This window comes from Tripterygium wilfordii, chromosome 17 (genome assembly GCF_013401445.1).
Source record: "Tripterygium wilfordii isolate XIE 37 chromosome 17, ASM1340144v1, whole genome shotgun sequence".
In the NCBI taxonomy this organism is placed as follows: Eukaryota; Viridiplantae; Streptophyta; class Magnoliopsida; order Celastrales; family Celastraceae; genus Tripterygium; species Tripterygium wilfordii.
The window spans coordinates 9,524,092-9,546,678 of NC_052248.1; the positions used below are offsets into that span (position 1 = coordinate 9,524,092).

Consider the following 22,587-nt stretch of genomic DNA (forward strand, 5'->3'; position numbering starts at 1 on the left):
TTATCGTGTGATGACGTGGCGCATAAGTGGCGTTTGTGGCTCGCTTGGGCTAACATATGCCAGTTTGTCGATATATGGCATCGTCGGTGCTATTCAACTTTTATATATATATATATATATATATACATATAAAGATTCATCAGGTTGAGGCTTGAGGGGAAAGGTCGGACACAAACATTCATCAATTCAAGCTCCCTAAAATGTCATCTGCTTTCAGAACTTTCATACAGCCTAAAGTTGATCGAGACAGGTATATAAGTCTGCGTCTTGATCGAGACATACATTATACGATCTTTTTATTTTTATTTTTAATTTGAACTTTAACTTTGTTTTACTGTTTTTTGATATGTTGTTTCCAACATAATATATAGCTCCGGAGACCAAAATGATCGAGGTATGTGCTTTTTTTTTTTTATCTCTACTGATTTCACATCTTGATTAAGATGTAATTAGTCTCTATATTCATTTAAACGTGATCATGAGAAGAGATAGATATACAGATACATATATCTACATATTGCAGATTCGTATACAAAGGTACCACGCAATGTGAACTTAGAGAGGTTGAACCACAGCTTTCTATTTTCTGAGGTACTATGATCAATATGTATACAATACAATACATCATCTCTCCAATCTCGATCAGTATAGTTTTAGATTTTTTGAGTTGTATTAATTAATTAATTAATTAATTGGGTTGTAGATCTCGCTTCGAGTAGCTCAGCATATTGAGAATAATCCGGATGTAGAAGTGATTAACCTCGGCTCCGGCGATCCTACCCATCCTGTACCGGAAGTTGTAGCATCCAGGATGGCCGACGTAAGTCTTTCAGGTTCCAGGGTCAGATTGTAATTTTCTCATATATGATACAAATATATGTAATAAGATTGTTTTTGGCATATATATGGTTGCATTGAAGTGTGTGATGTTGCTGATGCAGTTTGCACGTGGGTTGTCGAAGCTAGAAGGTTATAGAGGATATGGACCGTCTCAGGGCACCGTGGTATCAAATGTTATCCTTTTGTGTGTATGTATATATATATATGTAAAAGAAATTAAATATGATTGGAGTTATTTAGATAATTAAAAATGGTGAATGAAAGGCTTTAAGGGAAGCCATTGCAGAGACATTGTACAAACATGTGGGGGTCAAATACACAGAAGTATTTGTATCAGATGGATCTCAATGCGACATTACTCGCCTTCAGGTCTACTACTCATTAATTCTATTCCCCTATTTCTCATTTTCTTTTTTATTATATATATATATATATATATATATATGTATGTATGTATGTATTATTCTGTGTTGTCCACATTTACAGCTGCTTATGGGTCCTAAGGTCACTGTAGCCGTTCAGGATACCACTTATCCGGTAATAATGTGTTTTTCTTTTTTGTACTTTAGTTTGCTGGAATGGATCCCATTTGGGCTCCACCACTTCCACTTCCACTTTGTAGTTTGTATATATATATTTAATAATATATCTCTTGGAATGGTTCTTTTATGTATACATTGTTGTTGTATTTTCATTTGTCTGTTTGTATAATCGAAGCTTATCCTCTGGCAGGCTTTCATTGAAGCGAGTGTGTTATTAGGACAGACTGGTGATCTTGAAGACAACAAGTATGAAAAAATTGTATACATGAAATGTGGGCCCGAGGAAAACTTCTTCCCCGACCTATCCACCACTCCGAGAACAGATATTATATGTTTTTGCTCCCCAAGTAATCCCACTGGTCACACTGCCACAAGGCAACAACTAGAAGATCTTGTCAACTTCGCCAAGGGAAATGGCTCCATTATTATCTTTGACGCTGCATACGCTACTTATGTCACTGATGACTCTCCTCGATCCATCTTTGAAATTCCTGGTGCCAGAGAGGTATATATAATTATATATATACATATGCTTTTGACTAATTTGTGATAACTATAGATGCACAATAACAGTAGCAGATCAAAAGCAACAAGCTTGATTTTAACTATTATACTGATACAAGGGTTTTCTTTCCCCTTTTAGAATTTTTTTTTTTCATAAAACTTAGACGATTACAACTTCGAGAATAAACAACACACCCCAGCATAGTTCTGAGAAAACAAAACTTGTCTCTTGGTAAAGTTTTGTGAAGATGTCTGCCCATTGTTCATTTGTTCCCATTGTTCATTTGTTATGCAAAACTCCAGGTTGATAATTCCTCCCTCAATAATGTCTTTCACAAACTGGTACGTTATGGCTATGTGTTTGATGAGATTATGGTCAATAGGGTCCTTTGCAATAATTATTACTGACTTACTATCACAGAAAACCTCAGTAGCCTAGCCATGTCCTGAAGCACCCCAAGGTCTTCAAGAATTATTCTTACCCATACAGCCTGAGCTGCTGCATTTGAGGCTGCCACATACTCTGTCTTAGCAGAGAATAGAGCCACACTTTTTTGTTTCTTAGATATCCAGGTATAAGCTCCTGTTCCCAGCCCAAATATACATACCCAGATGTGCTCCTTAAGTCATCACTTCAGCCTGTCCAATCACTATCATAGAATCCTTTCAGACTCAGGTGTTTATCAGATTCAATTCATACATAATTCCATATTCCAAAGTCCCTTGCAAGTACCTCAACACCCTTTTAGCAGTGCCAAAGTGATTCTGGCTTGGACTCTGCATGTATCTACACAATAAGTTGGCAGCAAACATTAGATCTGGTTTAGTTGTAGTCAAATAGAGCACACCACAACTAGGCTTGCACACTACAACTAGGCTTCTATATGAACTAACGTCTGCCATTTCGGAACCATCTTTCTTGAGCAACTTCTAATTGGCAATCAGAGGCACCACTACTGCATTACATCCCAGCATGTTAAATCTCTTTAGAACAGCTTTAGCATACCCTTTTTAGAACTTGTTTTTCATGACACTTGGACAACTACAACTTCGAGAACAGACAACACAAAAATACTAACTAAAGAGAGAGACTAAACTGTCCCTTCAACATAAGGGCACAAGAGACAGAAACACAAGATACAAAGCAAACATAAACATAATACAATCAAATATATATGCAAGTCAACCAACAATTTGAAATTCGAAAATGATAAATATTTCAACAGTTGGTATCCAAGTGATTATAGCTATTGAGTTAAACACATAGGATCCAAGTGAATTATCGGACTCCACATATCCCATATGATGCACATGAAATCACGTGCGTACTACTCAATAACAGGGATGATTGGGTTATGTGCTGCTGGGATTGCTATTATCACTATTTGAAATAATGACATTGGATTTTTGAATACATATTGGATAACTAACTTTGACAATTAATTATTTCTTATTTCACAACTTTAAGGTTGCAATTGAATTTTCGTCATTCTCAAAGTTTGCTGGGTTTGCTGGGGTTCGTTGGGCTGGACAATCGTCCCTGAACAGCTCTCATTTTCAAATGGATATCCTGTCATAAACGACTATTTTCGCACTGTGAGCACTTGCTTTTGTGGAGCATCAAGCATAGCTCAGGCTGGAGGGCTAGCATGTCTTTCCCCAGAAGGCCTCAAAGTAAGTTCAATATAAGTTTTGTTTTACTTCATTTTTCAGGAAATAAAAATGAAACCTGAATCTCATTTTATTTTGATGGAATTGTTTAATTCAGGGTGTTCGGTATATTATCAATTACTACAAGGAGAATGCCAAAATTCTAGCCGAAGTATTTCAGTCTCTTGGAATAAAGGCACATGGTGGTGAGCATGTGCCATATCTGTGGGTGCACTTTCCTGGTTCAGATTCTTGGGATATATTCGCTGAGATCCTGGCCAAGACTCATGTAATGACTACACCAGGCATTGGTTTTGGTCCTGGTGGTCAAGAGTTTGTTAGACTCAGTGCTATGGGACAAAGGGATGCTACCATAGAAGGTGCAAGGAGACTCAAAACCTTCTTCTTAGAAAAAAAAAACTGAAAATGTATCCTAGCTCTTTGATATATTCTTAGCATGCATGGATTGACGACCAAATAATCAAATAAAATAAAATTGATGCAAATCAAAGACTTCCGGTGAGTATTTTCTAAGAGCGTTTGGTTCCTATGTGTAGTATCATGGACGAGTCTTCTTTTATAACTACTAATACAATGTTGTTGGTGTAGTGTCTTAAAAACATATCATGTATAATAACAATTCTAGAATTTATAGATAAACATTTTATTGTTGCATTTATATTCTAAATATTTTATTTAATATTTCATTTATATATGAATGTTTTGTCAACGTCTAGCGATGTTAGACATAGTAATATTGGATACTCAGATACACTTTGAGTGTGAATATAGATAGACACAAGATTCACTATTGCATCCATAGTGAAATAGTCACAACTAGATTAATAAAGCTAGATATTTTATTGATATAGTAATAGTGCACAAACATCTTATATAGGAGAGTGGTTTGTCCTGATCACTCGAAAGGACTCTCGGATTGGTGCACTAGTGTATGTGAACTCACATGCATTGACGGTGTTTGGGTTTTAACCCTACTGATTATGACATAATGAGTCTTCAGACACTGTATGATGAATGTTCTTATATTGTTGGATGGTTTAGATGCATTTGTGCAGGTTAATCTGTTTATGTAGGGATGCATCCTGAAGTAGCCTACACTATTGAGTAATTTTATGTAACCTGAAGTAGGTTACTCCAGCCATGATTCTAAATCAAATCCAAACAATTTCTAAGTATTCCAACTCACTGATGACGTGTATCAGAGTGTCTCAAATATTGCGTTATTGAGTTTCTATATTAGTGTACTAGTTTAGAGTTCTCTTTAATTAGAAAGTCTTTGTCTAGGGTTTTATGATTGAGGAAATACTTGTGAATTAAGTTTCCTAGTTCATGTAAAAGGAAGTTCCTTGAAATTAGGTTTTTGATTGAAGTCGAACTAGGAATCTCGGATCCCAGAAGTTTTGTAGTCTATGGCCTTTAGGGTTTGTATTAAACTGATTGAAGATTATATATATGAGCCATCCAAGACATGCAAGGTATCGAAGTTTGTGCACAAATACAGAGTTGTTTCTTCTCATTTGCTTCAAAGTTCTGTTTCGTATGTTTTCTTATTGGAGAAGGACATTGGTGTGAGACAGCTCTTGGTGAAGTGGATCACTTGTTGGTGGAGTATCAGACATTTTCTTCTCAACTAGTCTTTTTGGTTATGGCCAAAGCAGCTAACGGACTTGCTGCATCTTAGGAAACATATGCTGAATAGTTGATGTATTAAAGTATCTTAGAGTTAAGTCCCTTGTAATCTTTATTAACATAGTTTTCGAGGTTGGTTGGTCGCTTGATAGACTGAAGGTTTTTTCCTGCTGAGTTTTCCTCGTTATTTCTGTGTGTTGATCATTGTTTACTTATTCCGCATATTCCATATTACTTGTGTCAATCCCCGATCCGCGGAGCGTGAAGAAAAGGACAAATACGTAAAAACCACATGCATCTCACGTGTTATGTCCCAAACCAACATAAACTTTACCAAAAATTTCGACGGCATCTCCTCATAAATTGAGGAAACCCACCTGAAATCAAGACACAACAAATAAACACTTCTATTATATCCAAATCCACTGACCCTCAGGGTCCACCATTAATTACAAATTCCATCATCAACATCAACCATCCAAAAATCACAGAATACCACTCTCGATCATCCTTATCCAACTATACACATAATTTTTCGTACTACAACAAGCACACACAAGCGTGACAATGCAAAACAACATGTCATGCATATATAACCATATCCATGCATATTCACCACCAAAACATAACCATACATACATATATATATATATAAGAATCACACGCATGTGCCACGTAGATACACAAAATAAACTAATGTCTAGGCCACCTCCGTCACGCACCCTCCTCCTGCTGATCCGTAGCCTGAAAGCTAGATTCTACCTCACTTGTGGGGAAGGAAAATGGATAGGATGAGTAGAAGGCTCAATAGAGATAAATAATAGAACACAAGGAACAATTGTATGGCTGAAAATTTATAACGAATAATCAATGCAACAATATGCAGTGCAAAGCTAATGCACACCCAATCAACCCATCCGAACCTCCATATCATCCACCAATGACACCCAAGCTGGCGAATCAGATTCCCGCCCTGAGGCGATAAGCCGACGAGAATCCACCACACTACCTCTCTCTCTAGCATCCAATCAAAACCACAATTGCATAACCATTAATCTCAAACCGCTAGAGAGAAAGTTGGCACACACGTGGTCACAACCACTCACTGCTGGCCCCACAATGATGTCTCAGTCTGTCACACCTGGCCTAGCATCATATACTAGTCAGCGTGCAGTGACAAATTCTGCTACAGGAATCCTCTGGCCTAGGACCATCACAAGGCTCCTAACCATCATCCACACATGTGCCCAAATCATCCAACACTTAACGTGAGCCCTGGGTCCATCCTCGGGACACACCATGCATCTAATGTAATTCTTACAATTCATGTCATTCACGCAACAATTATAAATACAACATCCATTCATCATGATGCATGAAGATTACATAATGCCCGATTTATGACCAAGCATTTCAAGGGTCATATATATTTAACAAATTAAATCACCAGTAACATTGTCATTGACAATAATGCAAAGAAATAATGGTAAGCCTTCAAGGCTTGTTTCGTAACGGAAAGAATCGAGATGGAAATCAAAGCTTACCATTCAAGCAAATCGGTGGCTTGAAAGTGTTTTGAAATAAAAAGGGTAAGAAATTCCTACCTCGAAGTGGACTCGAAATTCTCACCAACAAACAACGTACACTCCATGCTAATTTACAAACCTATTTAATGAGATAAACTCCATTTAGTTCCCATATTCATCAACCCATTCAAATCCCACATTCCATACTCCACAATATCCTCATTTCCACTAAATTCATATTCTACCTTAATTCTCTAAGGTTATACAATTAAAATCATATCACAATATTATTTTTCATCCCAACACAAACTTAATTAAAGCAATTTGAGTCAATAACCCTTACCTTGAACCTTATTAGTTCCACCAACTCAAGAATTTCAAGCCTCCTCTTGAATTGGTTCAAGAACCACACATGAATCTAGTAATATAAGAAGACTAGTTGCATGCTCGCGCTTTGCGTGACACATAATTAATTTGGAAAGTAAAGATTTTTGACAAGTTTTCAATACTTCGTTACCATGATGAACAACCCAGCTTGAATTATAGAAAATGGAGATAATTGTGAGATGAACAAATAACTACAATACTTTTTTCTCAATATGCTAAGAAATAATTTTCTAAGAGGGAGCGAAAAATTTGATGCATAAAGAGTTTAGCAATTCTTGTTTGTGCTATTTTTTTCTCCAAAGTGACAAAGGTCACCAAGAACATGTATATGGATAACATTCTATGCATAGTAGTAAATGGACAAATCATGAATCTCATTCTAAACATCAGTACTCAGTAGCGTCAACAAAGCGAAAATATGTGTCTCCATTTATTCACGCGACTAAAAGGTAAAGCTAAAAGGTTTTTAAAAGTGACCAAATTTGAAGTGTAATACACTTCACAAAGATTTTAATTATAATGCGAGTACATTCAGTAGCAAGATAATAGCACTGCTATACATAACATGACATTATTGAATTGTAACATATGGTTGATCACATGAGGCGGAAAAGGCGTGATGATTGAAAGCGTTTCTTAATACAACTTCAATTTAATTTTATTTTATTTTATTACATGTGGCAAGAGTTTAAGACATACAGAAGCAGATGTAGCAGCTTCTAAAGCACTTTAGTATTTTGTAATACACTTATCTTAATTATATGATAATGATTATGATTGTTCAATTATTTAGCCGTTACTTTTCATTATTTTACATCTTTTATCATTTTTTGTTGTTCCTAATAGTATTTATACACATTTAATTGGTTATCATTGAAATAACATTGATTTTTCCTTAATTAACATCTTTAATATTATGTTTATTTAATTTTTTAACATCTTTAATATTATGTTGATTTAATTTTTGGTGGGTCTTTATTATTATCATTGATGATTTTTTCACAATTAAGGAGAAGTTTTTTACCCCTCTATTTGCTATTATCCACAATTCAAGGGGAAGCATCATTGAGGCCTCCATTTTATATATATAAATTGATGATTAGAACTATTTTGGAGTTATTAAACAAAGAAACTATCATTGAGCCAAAAACCCCAAAACCCATCTAGCTCTCAAACCCTAAAACCAAAACTTTCCCTCAATCCAACTCTTTTTTTTTTGTAGAAAATTGAAGTATGTGTGTGACTCCACCAAAAAAAAACCCTTGCCGCCCGGAGCTTGGCCGGAAACTCGTCGGAAGTGGCTGCCGTGGATGGGTGGTTGGAGCAAACAAAGGAAAGTTTTTAACTTTTCTTTTTTAAGAGACTCGGGTGCGGGCTGTGATGAGCCCTCACCCAATTATGTTTTATTTTATTTTTTTTTTCAAATATTTTTTTTTTGTTTTGCTGTGTTTTTTTTTAAAACTCAATTATTTTTTTTCTCTATTTTAACTTTTTGCCTCAAAAATCATTTCCTATATTCTTTTATGTCCATATGAAATTTCTTTTCACTCCCATTTTATTCATTTCATAAACTAAATCTTATTTATTTTTATTCTATTTTTTTCCATTAGACGGGGTATTACAACTTCACTAACGGTTCTTCAAGAAGAACATATTCTCAGATGGACTTACATAGGAATAAACAACCAGAAAAGTACTATCAAAGAGTTGTTCATCCTATATTTGTTGTAGTACGATATCTCTTAAACTTGAGGAGGTCATGGAAATATGTCAAGTCCTAATCCTAGCCTGACGTGTTTGAAGTTACCAATTCATATTACCCCAAGTAAATCAAGAAAATTATTCCTGAATTATATAATTGTTAGATGACATAGGATTTCGTCTCTTATTTTATCAAGAGTGATAGATTCCTTATTGTGCATTCACATGCTTCCATACGTGACACTATAATCGAGTGTATGTGCATGGAACCCATGGCAAGGGTAACTGTCACGCCCCGTCCCAGGAACGTAACTTATTGGCAACACATGTGTGCACCCACGTTCCGCCACCTAAAAATCAAGACTCAAATACCATTACTCACAATTATACCAACACAATTTTAAATAAAAATTCGGCAGCACCTCCCTGTATTTCGGAGAATGTCCCCTGCACAAAATATAGCAATTTAAACCACACAATTCTCATACCACCAAAATAATCATCCAAGGCCTCAGGCCATATCATCCCAAATCATAAATCCCCATACGCATGTACATACCAAGGCCTCAGGCCTGACCAACAAAAATCATCATTCATCCATAACATAAACACTACATAAACATAATAAAAGCAAACCACCACACCAACACTAGTCCAGGCCATCCACGTCACGCGCCTCCCTGCTGATCCGTAATCGGAGCACTAGCGCTAGTAGCTATATCACCTGAGAAGGGGAAAAATAAAACGGTGAACAGGAGGCTCAGTAGGGATATTGAACATAAGTCTAAAACAAGGAATAAGGCCGGAATGTCATAAGAAATCAAGCAATGCAACAATATGTCATGTCATCACACAAATGCAATTGGTACATCCAACCGAGCCATATAGCTAGAGCCAATTAACCGGAACCACTAGTTCATGTTCACAAGTACCATCAACCGTGTCACTAGAGCCAAATACCGGAACCACTAATACACGTTGACGTACGTACCAAAATCCAATTTCCCACTTCCACCATGCAACAAAGGCAACATCACACATGAATGTTATGCAACTAAAATTTATTTGCACGCAAATTCATTAAAACATGTGATCAAGAGTATTGACTACTCGATAGATGATCGAGTGCCTACGGGTAATGCATTCAACATTAAACACACAACATAGCAATTTGAGTTCACAATAACATTCAAACCAAGGTTTGTTTCCCCTTGAACAAAAAGGCGGAAACTAATGAATTTAACACAATTCGGGTAGCCAATAGTGGTTTGAGATTAAGGGTTAAGAAAATCCCTACCTCGTTTGAGCAAAACTTCACCACAACTCTAGCCACCAACCTTCCAAGTTCAAATAACCTAATTTATAACATTTACATCTCATTTCCCTTCCAACAATATCAATTTCAACACACAAATTCACAATAATGCACTTACCTTAGCCAATTCGTCAAACCCTTGCTTAATCCCTTCTTATCCAACACCAAATCTCAAACCAAGCTCAAATCTAACAACAATATGTATAAACTTTGGTTAATCATCAAGCTTTTACACCCAAAACCTCCAAATTCACGAAATCAACCCAAACCCACAAAACCCTAACTTCAATCTTTGTAAAACTTACCTTAATCTTGTGAAGATCTTGAAATCCAAGTTGTGTACGCCCAAATCTTTGCATCAATCTTCCATTTTCTTTGTTTCCCTTCAAAATCACCCTCTTTCCACACACACACACTCTCTCTCTCTCTCTCGGCTATTTATGTAAAACCAGTGAAAATAACGAACCCAGAACTGTCCCAATGTGTTTTAAAACGAAATTTATCATCGAGTGTCCGGACGGCTCATAAAGTGTCCGGACACTTTATGAACAAATCGAGACAGAGTGTAAAACTGCTTAAAATTTGATCGAGGTGTCCAGACACTTCACCATATTTTTTTTCTTTTAATTGGGTTTTCACATCCTTTCCCCCTTAAATAAATTTCGTCCTCGAAATTTGAGTCATTCCTGAGAAGTCGAATAGATGTGGATACTTTTTCTTCATTTCGGATTCCAACTCCCAAGTTGCTTCCTCGGTTCCATGATGCATCCACAACACTTTCACCAATGGTATTGTGCTTGACCTTGTAACCTTATCTTGCCGATCCAGAATTCTCATCGGTTGCACAAAATAGGTCCCGTCATCCTCCACCGTCAATGTCTCCCAATCCAACACATGTGAAGGGTCTGGTTCATACTTCCGAAGTGTCGAAACATGAAACACATTATGCACATTCGACAATATTGGCGGTAATGCCAAACGGTATGCCACTTCCCCGACTCTCTCTAGAATTTCAAATGGCCCAACATATCTCGGTGCCAATTTACCTTGCTTGCTAAAATGTTGTACCCCTCTCCTAGGGCTCACTTTCACAAACACTTTGTCACCCACCGAGAACTCCAATGGTCTCCTTCTTCTATCCACATAGGATTTTTGTCGGCCTTAGGCTGTAAGCAACCTCTTCTTAATTTCCTCTACCTTGAGTTTGGCCTCCTTCACAAATTCAGGCCCGGACAACACTTTCTCTCCAACTTCCGCCATACACAAAGGTGATCGACACGGCCTTCCATACAAAGCCTCAAAAGGCGCCATTCCGATACTACTTTGGTAAGAGTTGTTGTAAACAAACTCGGCCAAATGTAAATAATCCTCCCAACTCCTACCAAAATCCATAACACACGCCCGCAACATATCTTCCAGTATTTGAATCGTTCTCTCACTTTGTCCATCGGTCTCCGGATGAAACGAAGTAGACATAGTCAACTTGGTACCTAACGCTTCTTGCAAACTCTCCCAAAAACGTCCCGTGAATCGCGGATCTCTATCCGACACAATGCTCAACGGAACTCCATGCAACCTCACAATTTCCCGCAAATACAATTTACTCAATGATTCAAATGAGTCGGTCTTACTAATTGAAAGAAAATGTGTCAACTTCGTCAACCGATCCACAATCACCCAAATGGTGTCCTTCCTCTTCGGTGTCAATGGTAGTGCTGTCACAAAATCCATTGTGATATTCTCCCATTTCCGTTGAGCAACCGGAAGCGGTTGTAACAACCCCATCGGTCGTTGGTGTTCCGCCTTCACCTGTTGACAAGTGAGGCACCTAGCAATGTATTTGCCCACATCAACTTTCATTCCACGCCACCAAAATTGACGCTTCAAATCCTTATACATCTTATTACCCCCCGGATGCATGGCAAACCGGGAATGGTGTGCCTCTCACAGAATTTCTACACGTAATTCTTCATCATTTGGCACCACCAATCTACCCTCAAATCTCACACCACCATCTTCACCTCTAATCCATCCGAACTCCTCCTCAATCACATCAAATGTTGCATCTCCAATTTGTGCATCTAACACCTTTTGAATCAATGCTGGCCGAACAGAAACGCATCCCAAATACAACCTTTCCTCTCGCTCTTGCAATTCCAACCCAAACGAATTTATCAACTCTACAAACTCCCACTCCCGCATAGAAATTGCTGCAATAGTATTCTTTCTACTCAAAGTATCGGCCATCACATTCACCTTTCCGGGGTGATATTTGAGGCTTGTGTGAAGAGATATTTGAGGCTTTTGTGATCAGAGAACACCTCAAACCTCTCTCCATACAAGTAATATATCCACTGCTTAAGTGCAAACACCACCGCTGCCAATTCCAAATGATGAACCGGATAATTCCGTTCATGCTGCTTCAACAACCGTGAACCATACTCCACCACCCTCTCTCATTGCATTAAAACACATGCCAAACCTACTTTAGAAGCATCACAGTAGTTTTGGTATCTCACATTCCTCTCCGGAACAACTAATATTGGTGAAGATGTCAATCTCAGCTTCACTCTTCAAAGGCCTTCTCGCACTCCTCGGACCATACAAACGGTGTTTCTTTCCACGTAAGTTGTGTCATTGGTGCAACAATACGCGAAAAGTCACAAATGAACCGTCGGTAATATCCTGCCAAGCCAAGAAAACTCTGAATCTCGGTAATATTTTTTGATCTTTCCCACTTCAACACTGACTCCACTTTGGACATATCCACAACAATACCCTCCTGTGTGATAACATGACCAAGGAACTTCACCTCCGTCGCCCAAAATTCACACTTGCTCAGTTTCGCATACAACTCATGCTCTCATAACGTTTACGACACTGCCCGTAAATGCAACTCATGCTCCTAAACCGTGGGTGAATACACCAATATATCATCAATGAATACCACCACAAAATGATCCAAAAATGGTCGGAGTACCCACTGCATTGAATCCATAAACACAGCCGGTGCATTAGTGAGTCCAAAAGGCATAACAAGGAACTCATAATGCCCATACCGTGTTCGAAAAGCCGTCTTTTGCAAATCTAACTCCCTAATCCTCAATTGATGGTAACCGGATCTCAAGTCAATCTTAGAAAAGTGTCTCGCACCTCGTAATTGATCAAACAAATCATTGATTCTCGACAGTGGGTATTTATTCTTCACCTTAACCCAATTGAGTTGTCGATAATCAATACACATTCTCAAAATTCCATTTTTCTTTTTCACAAACAACACCGGAGCACCCCACGGAGAGACGCTCGGTCTAATAAACCCCTTTGACTCTAAATCCTTCAACTGAGTCTCCAATTCCCTCAACTCTGTCGGTGCCATTCGATAAGAAGCAATGGAAATTGGTTTGGTGTCCGAAACCAACTCAATAGTAAACTCTATCTCTCTCCTTGGTGGTATCCCCGGCAAGTCCTCCGGAAATACGTCCATAAATTCCTCAACCACCGGTATCGGCTTAGCCATATCGCCACTCGGTGTTGAAGTGGTCAAGCTTGCTACAAGACAATCCGCATATGCATGATTTTCTGGGAAGTGCGAGCATGGCACTCCCTTAGACCCCTGTAATTTAATCACCCCACCTCCCGGTACATTCAAGGTAATTTTACGCATCCAAAAATCAATAATAGCTCTATGTTTTGTCAACCAGTCTACACCCAGAATTACATCGAAGTCTTTAAAATCGAGGACATATAAATCAGCCGTCAATTCTATTTCACCAAATCTATACACAACTCCTTCCACCATCCCCTCAAGTGAAGTAGTGTACCCAAATGGGGAAGTCACTGCAAACATTCGTCTTATTGGGGACACTTCTAATTCTATAGACTTTGCCAAGGATGCAGTAATGAAAGATGCAGTCACACCAGAATCAAACAATACTCTCACTAAACAATTTGAAACAAGAAAAGTACCTCCCTTGAGTCAATGCAAGCTGAATCTGTGACTGCTGCTGCTGTGTCCTGGTCTGTGATCGTCCTCTTCCAGCAGAGGCACCTGAGGAAACCGACGGTGCACGAGGGGTAGTAGGTACTAAAGCTGCCGATGAAACCCCAGATCTCTGCTGCGTGTCTCTCCCCCTCTGAGGACAATCTGCCCGCATATGACCTATCTTGCCACACTCAAAACATTCAGGTCCAGAAGTAGTGCACTGGTGCCTAACATGACCCGTCTGTCCACATCGAAAACAAACCCTCGGTCCCTGTTGTGATCCTCTACCTCCCTGGGACCTCTGCCCTCTGCTGCTCTATCCTACCCGGTTATGTGAAATCTGACTGTCTGTCCTATGCCTTTTCTGACTAGGCCACCCTTGCCTCTGTCCTCTAAAAGCCCCTCCAGTACCACCACTCAAGGATCGACCACCAACAGTATCCCAATATTTCTTTGAATCTTTATTAATCTGCTCCTGCTTCAAAGCCTCCTCTCTCATATCATCATAGGTAACAATCTTCATACTAGCCAGCGGTGCACCTACATTTGGCATCAAACCTTGCCTGAATCTCTCTGCCTTGCTCTCCTCATCGGGGGCATACATCTTTTCAAATTCATATATAACTCCTCAAACTTGTAACTGTAGTCTGCCACTGACACATCTGATTTCTGTAACAAAGTCAAGAACTCCTTTGCCTTCTCCTTCTCCGTGCGATAAGAGTTTGGCACAAAATGCTGCATAAATAATCTCTCAAATGATGCCCAAGTGAGTTGCCCCTTCCTCTGCCCTAGAGCATACCACCAATCATACGCCTTGTCCTTCAGGAAGTATGAGGCTACCATTCCCCGTCTCTCATCCGGAATGCTTAATGTATCCAGACGTCTAGTAATCTCTCGGATCCAAGTGTGAGCTTTTGCCACATCGGTATCACCATGAAATTTTGGAGGCTCCAATTTGCGAAGTCGATCCACCTCACTTATCTGTCGCTGAATTCTGTCAGCCTCCCCCGAGGTCTGACCCTCCACCCCACCGTGAGTACCCAGTCCCGTTCGTGCCTGAATTACCTGTGTAACATTCTTCATCATCTCCGACATCTCTTTCATCACTTGCACTTGAGCCTCAAACATCGAAGCCATCTGAGTGGTTGTTAAAGTTTGTGTCTGAGTAGGTGTAGCCTCAGGAACCACTCCCTCTCCACCTGTCACATTCACTGCAGGATTCTCCGCCTCCTCAGAATTCCTCACGGCAGTGCGCCGTCCTCGTTGTTGTACCCTACTCCACGTAGGTAACTCAGGGACTATAGCCAGAGCGGGTGCATTTTGTTCACAGCTACCTCGCCCGACTCCTCGTCCTCGGCCTCCGCCCTGCCTACCACCACGGGTCCTAACACCCCAACGTCCACGCCCTCGTCCACGCCTCTGATCCAGGGACCTGAGGGAACGAACATTCCTACGCGTGTCCATCTACAACCACAACATAAATAACCAACGTTCAATATCATCAAAACATACAAGGATTTACGGGATTAGAATACATACCGGATCAGCGGAGGTCGTGACGTGGCCTGGACGTACCATACACAACATTCACACATCAAAACACACCAATACTCACACAAATAACCACCCTGGACCCAGCCTTCAGTTCTACACAAAGCCAACCTGGCTCCGATACCAACTTGTCACGCCCCGTCCCAGGAACGTGACTTATTGGCAACACGTGTGTGCACCCATGTGCTGCCACCTAAAAATCAAGACTCAAATACCATTACTCACACTTATACCAACACAATTTTAAATAAAAACTCGGCAGCACCTCCTCGTATTTCGAAGAATGTCCCCTGCACAAAATATAGCAATTTAAACCACACAATTCCCATACCACCAAAATAATCATCCAGGGCCTCAGGCCATATCATCCCAAATCATAAATCCCCATACGCATGTACATACCAAGGCCTCAGGCCTAACCAACCAAAATCATCATTCATCCATAACATAAACACTACATAAACATAATAAAAACAAACCACCACACCAACACTAGTCCAGGCCATCCACGTCATGCGCTTCCCTGCTGATCCGTAGTCGGAGCACTAGCGCTAGTACCTATATCACCTGAGGAGGGGAAAAATAGAACGGTGAGCAGGAGCCTCAATAGGGATATCAAACAGAAGTCTAAAATAAGGAATAAGGCCGCAATGTCATAAGAAATAAAGCAATGCAACAATATGTCATGTCATCACACAAATGCAATCGGTACATCCAATCGAGCCATGTCGCTAGAGCCAATTAACCGGAACCATTAGCACATGCTCTCACAATTATTCTATACCATGCCACTAGAGCCAATTAACCGGAACCACTAGTTCATGTTAACAAGTACCATCAACCGTGTCACTAGAGCCAAATACCGGAACCACTAGTACACATTGACGTACGTACCAAAATCCAATTTCCCACTTCCACCATGCAACAAATGCAACATCACACATGAATGTTATGCAACTAAAATTTATTTGCACGCAAATTCATTAAAACATGTGATCAAGAGTATTGACTACTCGATAGATGATCGAGTGTCCACGGGTAATGCATTCAACATTAAACACACAACATAGCAATTTGAGTTCACAATAACGTACAAACCAGGGTTTGTTTCCCCTTGAACGAAAAGGCGCAAAACTAATAAATTTAACACAATTCGGGTAGCCAATAGTGGTTTGAGATTAAGGGTTAAGAAAATCCCTACCTCGTTTGAGCAAAACTTCACCACAACTCTAGCCACCAACCTTCCAAGTTCAAATAACCTAATTTATAACATTACATCTCATTTCCCTTCCAACAATATCAATTTCAACACACAAATTCACAATAATGCACTTACCTTAGCCAATTCGTCAAACCCTTGCTTAATCCCTTCTTATCCAACACCAAATCTCAAACCAAGCTCAAATCTAGCAACAATATGTATAAACTTTGGTTAATCATCAAGCTTTTACACCCAAAACCTCCAAATTCACGAAATCAACCCAAACCCACAAAATCCTAACTTCAATCTTTGTAAAACTTACCTTAATCTTGTGATGATCTTGAAATCCAAGTTGTGTAAGCCCAAATCTCTGCATCAATCTTCCCTTTTCTTTGTTTCCCTTCAAAATCACCCTCTTTCCACTCTCTCTCTCTCTCTCTCGGCTATTTCTGTAAAACCAGTGAAAATAATGAACCCAGAACTGTCCCAATGTATTTTCAAACGAAATTTATCATCGAGTGTCCGGACGGCTCATAAATTGTCCGGAGACTTTGAACAAATCGAGACATAGTGTAAAACTGCTCAAAATTTGCTTGAGGTGTCCGGACACTTTGTTTGGGTGTCCGAACACTTCACCATATTTTTTTTTCTTTTAATTGGGTTTTCACATAAACAATATATTGCATAATTAGGATAATAGTATCTCATGCACAAGAGAACCTGATGCTTCAGGTCTAAGGAATAGATACACAATCATAACCATTGAGAACTGAACTTGACATGTGGCAAATACTCCATATAAAGTTCTCAGGATGGCTATGTTCAATCTACTTGTTCTACAACAAGAACCTACATGTTGCTTTGGTGTCTTTACACCAATGGTTGAAAACTCACCATCTTGTTATCTAATAACAAATAAGCATAACATGTACTAGCATATCCAAATCATCATTGTCCAATTAATAATTCTACAATTAGGAACATTAATGATCATAGTAATAAATGAATCTTGGTTATTCAATGTCAATCATTGTGATCAAGTCTTCTCACTTAACTTATGATCAATGGACATTTATGAAAACACATATATAAACACATGCGTATATATTAAGTAAATGAGTGAATTGATAAATATAATGTCTTGTATTTATTAATAACTAATAATAAATACATTTTTTTTGTAATAATGAATCTAGAAGACAATCTAACCATTGACTTTCATGGCATACTACTAACAATTGGGTTGGTGGAAAATTTTTAAAATAAAATTATTTTGTTTAAATTTCTTTCAAGTTTACAAAATTACAAAAAACAATATTTATTTTCCTCCGATTTTTAAAAAATAAATTATTTTAAAGGTATTAAATTAATTGAAAGTGTTGAAGCGATTAGAATTCTTGATAGAGACTTGCATAATGTTTTTAGAAAAAAAACTTTTAAACGAGTTTTGAATTGTTTTCGGGTGCATGGAAAATTTATTGAAAGTACATGCATCATGATGTATGGTTGACGTGTGTTTGGATGGACTGGATTGTGATTGAGAGTTGGATGAGTGGTTGTGATAGCCTTATTATTGTCTAACTTTTGCGGTGGTCATGCTAGCTACACACTACTATGACACATGATCATTGTCTATTGATTGCACCTCTAAATTGAGATTTCAATGTCCTTTAATGAGGGTGTTTTAGTATCTAATTAATGTGTTTGTTTGTGTTTTAGCATAATTTTACTCTTACGAATGTTTCCCATTGGTTTGGTATGAAATGGGAGCAATATTTTTAAGGGAAACTTGAGAAATAAAATATGTAACCTTTGAGACTCACTAGTGTAAGGGTATATAGGACTTATTAGGGTTAGGAGACACTATATAACCTTACTCTAAGGGTTATTTTGGACACCTTTCGATACTTGCTTTGTTTTCTTCGTAGTTAGCCCTAAAATAATAAAATAATTTTCTCTCAAGCTTACGTAGATTTTTTTGGTTTTTTTTTCTCATCGATTCTTGTGTAAGCACTGATTTTAATCAATAAAATTATTTTTATCACAAAATCATGAGTGGCTAATCTCTTTATCTAGTCTCTAATCTCTAAATTGTAGTTGCAAAGTTGGCTTGTTCAAGGTATGATTTGGAGTTCTAAATCTTTTGATGTTTTATGTGATTGGCTGTTAGTTTTGACTTGGGTAATTATAAACGAGCTTGTTATGTTATGATCAAGAGATTTGGAGTGTGAAACTAGATTGACAACTAAGACAAGTCGTTGAGAACATTAATTCATAAAATTCGATTTGTTGTATTCTAAGCTTTCATCGATAATCTTGCGATTCGATGTCTTAGCGAGTTTGTATGAAAGTTTTCAAAGCCCAATTCTTAATTTCGTTGATTGCATGCATAGTGATTATATGAGTCTTGATTGGAAGTAGTTTGGTACCTATGGAATGAATATGATAATGTTCTACTGCATTGATTTTTGAGTGTGGAACTAGGATGTTGGCTATGCTAGGTCTTTTGATTGAAAATTAAGTGCGCTACTCTTAAGCTTTCATAGTAAATCAATGAACTCGATGTCTTGCCATATTTCAATTGAAGTTGTCAAAAATCACTTTTCCAGTTAAACTTGTGTGATTGCGTGCTTTTTGCCTTGAACATGAAAATTGCGTGTCTACCAGGATGGATTAGGGGGCTAGGTAGTTTTCTAAAATCATTAGTTTTGATATAATTTCTCATACTACTGAGTCATTCGGCCATTTTAAATTTCTGCACAAAATTCTTTGTTCTTTGTGATAAGCTCTCTTACTAATTTTTGCATTAAATAAATTCAACTCATATTTTTTCCTTGTGGTTCAACCCCAGACTTCCGAATTTATCACTTGACGATCGCCCTACACTTGGGGTAGTTTCTTTTTTACCTTTTGGTTCAGGTTAAGTTTTTAGCGTTGTTGTCGGGGAAAACATCATTGAAGTTGGAGGGTGGCTTGTAGATGCTAGCTTGTAGACGCTATTCGCCATCAAATAAGGAAGGTGCTCGTCACGCGATTAGGGTCACTTCGTTTCATATTTTATTGCTTTCATAGTTTAGAGTAGTGTTGTTGAAAGATTGAGAAAATACAAAAAAAAAAAAAGAGTGAAAAACTTGGGACATGGCTAATTTAGATTCCTTTGGGCGATGGATGTCACCTTGTTTGTTTGATTGATAGTGGAAATGTTATTTGAGAGAGACTCGCTCACTTTTCAATTTCCACGTGCAAACTTTTCATTCTTGGTGATACCATTGCTTTGGATTCTTATTATACCTCACTGATTGGTTGATATCTTGCTTTGATTGACTTCTTGTGAGATCTCCTTGATTGCTATATTCGTGGTGTTCATGCATACTTGCAAATTGTGAAAATATGTATTTGCCGAGAGGGAATGCTAGTAGACATGGTTCTAGTAGGCAACAAACCAAATAATAAACAATACCCCAATAACCCATAGGCCGTAGGAACTATAAATTACGTGTTGTACGACATACAGAGACAGTTATAGGATATGTGACATTACATTGCTAAATGTAAATCTTATATCCTCTGCAAATCCCCTTGGTAAGTTATACCAATTGTTATCCAGCTACGACTTCCCTATGCCCAAGTCCATTGGATGCTTAATAATAGTGAAGTTATCATGCAACTCCAAAGACTTCACATCCACATGCGTATTAAACAACCACTGATAAGCTCATATATTCTCTCATTTTAGTACTCTCTAAACTTGATTTTTGTTAGAGGATTGACTTTAAAAAGGATTTATTACTTTGTTTTCCTCATTTTCAGTTTTCTCGAGCACTTGGATGGTTTTTGATGGAAAAGGGTCTATTTTGAGTATTTTGAAGAACCGTCAATTGGAGAATAAAGCTAAGACCTTGAAGAATGTTGGAGAATATTTTGGGAATTTTCCGTGAAGCCAATTGATCCAGAATTTGAAGACAAGTTGACCTAAAATATGATCTCGGAAGAGCTGCGCTATCTGTGAAGAAGTAGGTCTAGAAGATTCCAAATAATTTTTATAGAGACGTGTGAGATAGCCTTGGAAAGCTAAGACATCAAGCTTCAATTTACATATTTTTGGAGATTTTTCTAAATGGCGTAACATGGGAAAAACGTCCGAGACATCCAGCAGTCCAGTTTCCTAATCAAAGAAGAAGTCAACCTCTTTCCTTTTTGTTGGGTTTATTGTTTTGGAAACCAGGGGTTGCCGTGAGGTTTCCTTGGAGTTTTAATATTTGTTTTAGAGGATGTTTAGGATTTGAAAGAGGTTATAAAAGGAGGACTTCATAGGACGTTCAGAGGATCAGACACTCAGATATTCAGCCGACTTTTCTAGGGTGTTCTCCAACCTTTCTTGTGGTTTTCATTCATGACTATGTGTAACTAAACACTTTTGTTAGGGCATGATGAAATCTTAATATGATTCTCTAGTTTGTTTATTATTCTTACCTTTGATTTCTCTTTTGATGTTGGATTTCTAATCACCATGCTATATACTTGTTTGATTGCTTGGATGATTGGCCACCAACTAAGTTTTCAATTAAGTAATTTGATGCAAGCTCACATAGATACCATACGGGGTTTGGGACCAGCTTCTTGTGATTAGGAATTGGAAACACCTAGGGTAGATACCATACTCCTAGGGTTTACATGGCATGTTAATGAATTCTTGCACTTAAGGACATCTTGCATGTTCATATTTGAGTTAGATACCATAACCAAATTGCATGTTAAGATAAACGAATTAGCCTAGATACCATAGGTAATTTACGCCTTAGTGGATTCGCCAACAACATCAATTGAGTGGATTAATGGTGAGGTAATCAACAACTAGAGAGGATTATTAAGATGGATTCATTGTCATAGTGCTTTCATAAATTTGCTTTCACAATCAAAATCAACAATTTTGTGTTTTCTAAACTTCGTTACTTTGATTTCATCGCTTGCTATCTACAATCAACCATCTCTCAAGAATTGTTTCTTTTGCTAAGTTTAGTATAGTAGTTAATCGTATTGTTTGTCCAATCTTTGTGGTTCGACCTCGTTCTTGCATAACCTATTCTACTACGGTCTTGTGCGCTTGCGAGTATTTTAATTTGGGATTTTTGTTTGTTTATTTTAAGTGATCAAAAAATTGCTATCAACCAACTATGCTTATGCTTCATCAATCTCTCAAGCAAAGCACTAAAACTCTAAAAAACCTTACTACCAAGCCTAAAAGAAAAATACCTACAAAAACAATTTAATTATAATATTTACCAAAAGAAAAATAATTTAATTGTTTAGATGGAATATCAAAGGAGTTGACAGAACGCTAATCATGAGATTGCAAATAGAAGCCTATTTCACTCAAAGATAACAACAACAGAAACTACACATAGTTGGAGAGCATTAGAAATACTAACCAAACAAATGAACAACTAATCAAATTGCTAACTATCCTCAATGGAACTTTGAATTTCAATTGGAATGAAAATAATCCCGACTACCCCATATCAAATTAAACACGAGATTGCAAACAAAAGCCTAGTTCACTCAAAGATAACAACAGCACAACCTTTTGGATAATGCAATCGACAAAAGAAAATATAAGTGAAAATACCATCATGATGAAATGATAAATAAAATGGCAACTATCCAAAAAAAACTTAGAACCCCAAAATTCAAAGACAGCAATGACAAAACCCACAAACAACATAACTAACAAAGGGGTC

The 22,587-nt window shown here is 37.9% G+C and overlaps 2 long non-coding RNA genes and 1 pseudogene across 2 annotated transcripts; 1 reads left to right on the forward strand and 2 right to left on the reverse strand.

Annotated features, from left to right (window-relative positions):
- Window positions 1–1,321: 1,321 nt before the first annotated feature.
- Window positions 1,322–4,120, forward strand: LOC119983166 (annotated as a pseudogene).
- A 5,211-nt stretch (window positions 4,121–9,331) lies between these two features.
- LOC119981660 lies at window positions 9,332–10,528 on the reverse strand. Its single transcript, XR_005464219.1, has 3 exons — window positions 10,421–10,528; window positions 10,098–10,303; window positions 9,332–9,524 (listed from the first exon to the last, which is right to left on the reverse strand). It is a non-coding gene; the product is annotated as an uncharacterized LOC119981660 (long non-coding RNA).
- A 5,422-nt stretch (window positions 10,529–15,950) lies between these two features.
- Window positions 15,951–17,056, reverse strand: LOC119982015. Its single transcript, XR_005464260.1, has 3 exons — window positions 16,985–17,056; window positions 16,850–16,907; window positions 15,951–16,206 (listed from the first exon to the last, which is right to left on the reverse strand). It is a non-coding gene; the product is annotated as an uncharacterized LOC119982015 (long non-coding RNA).
- Between the last annotated feature and the right edge of the window lie 5,531 nt (window positions 17,057–22,587).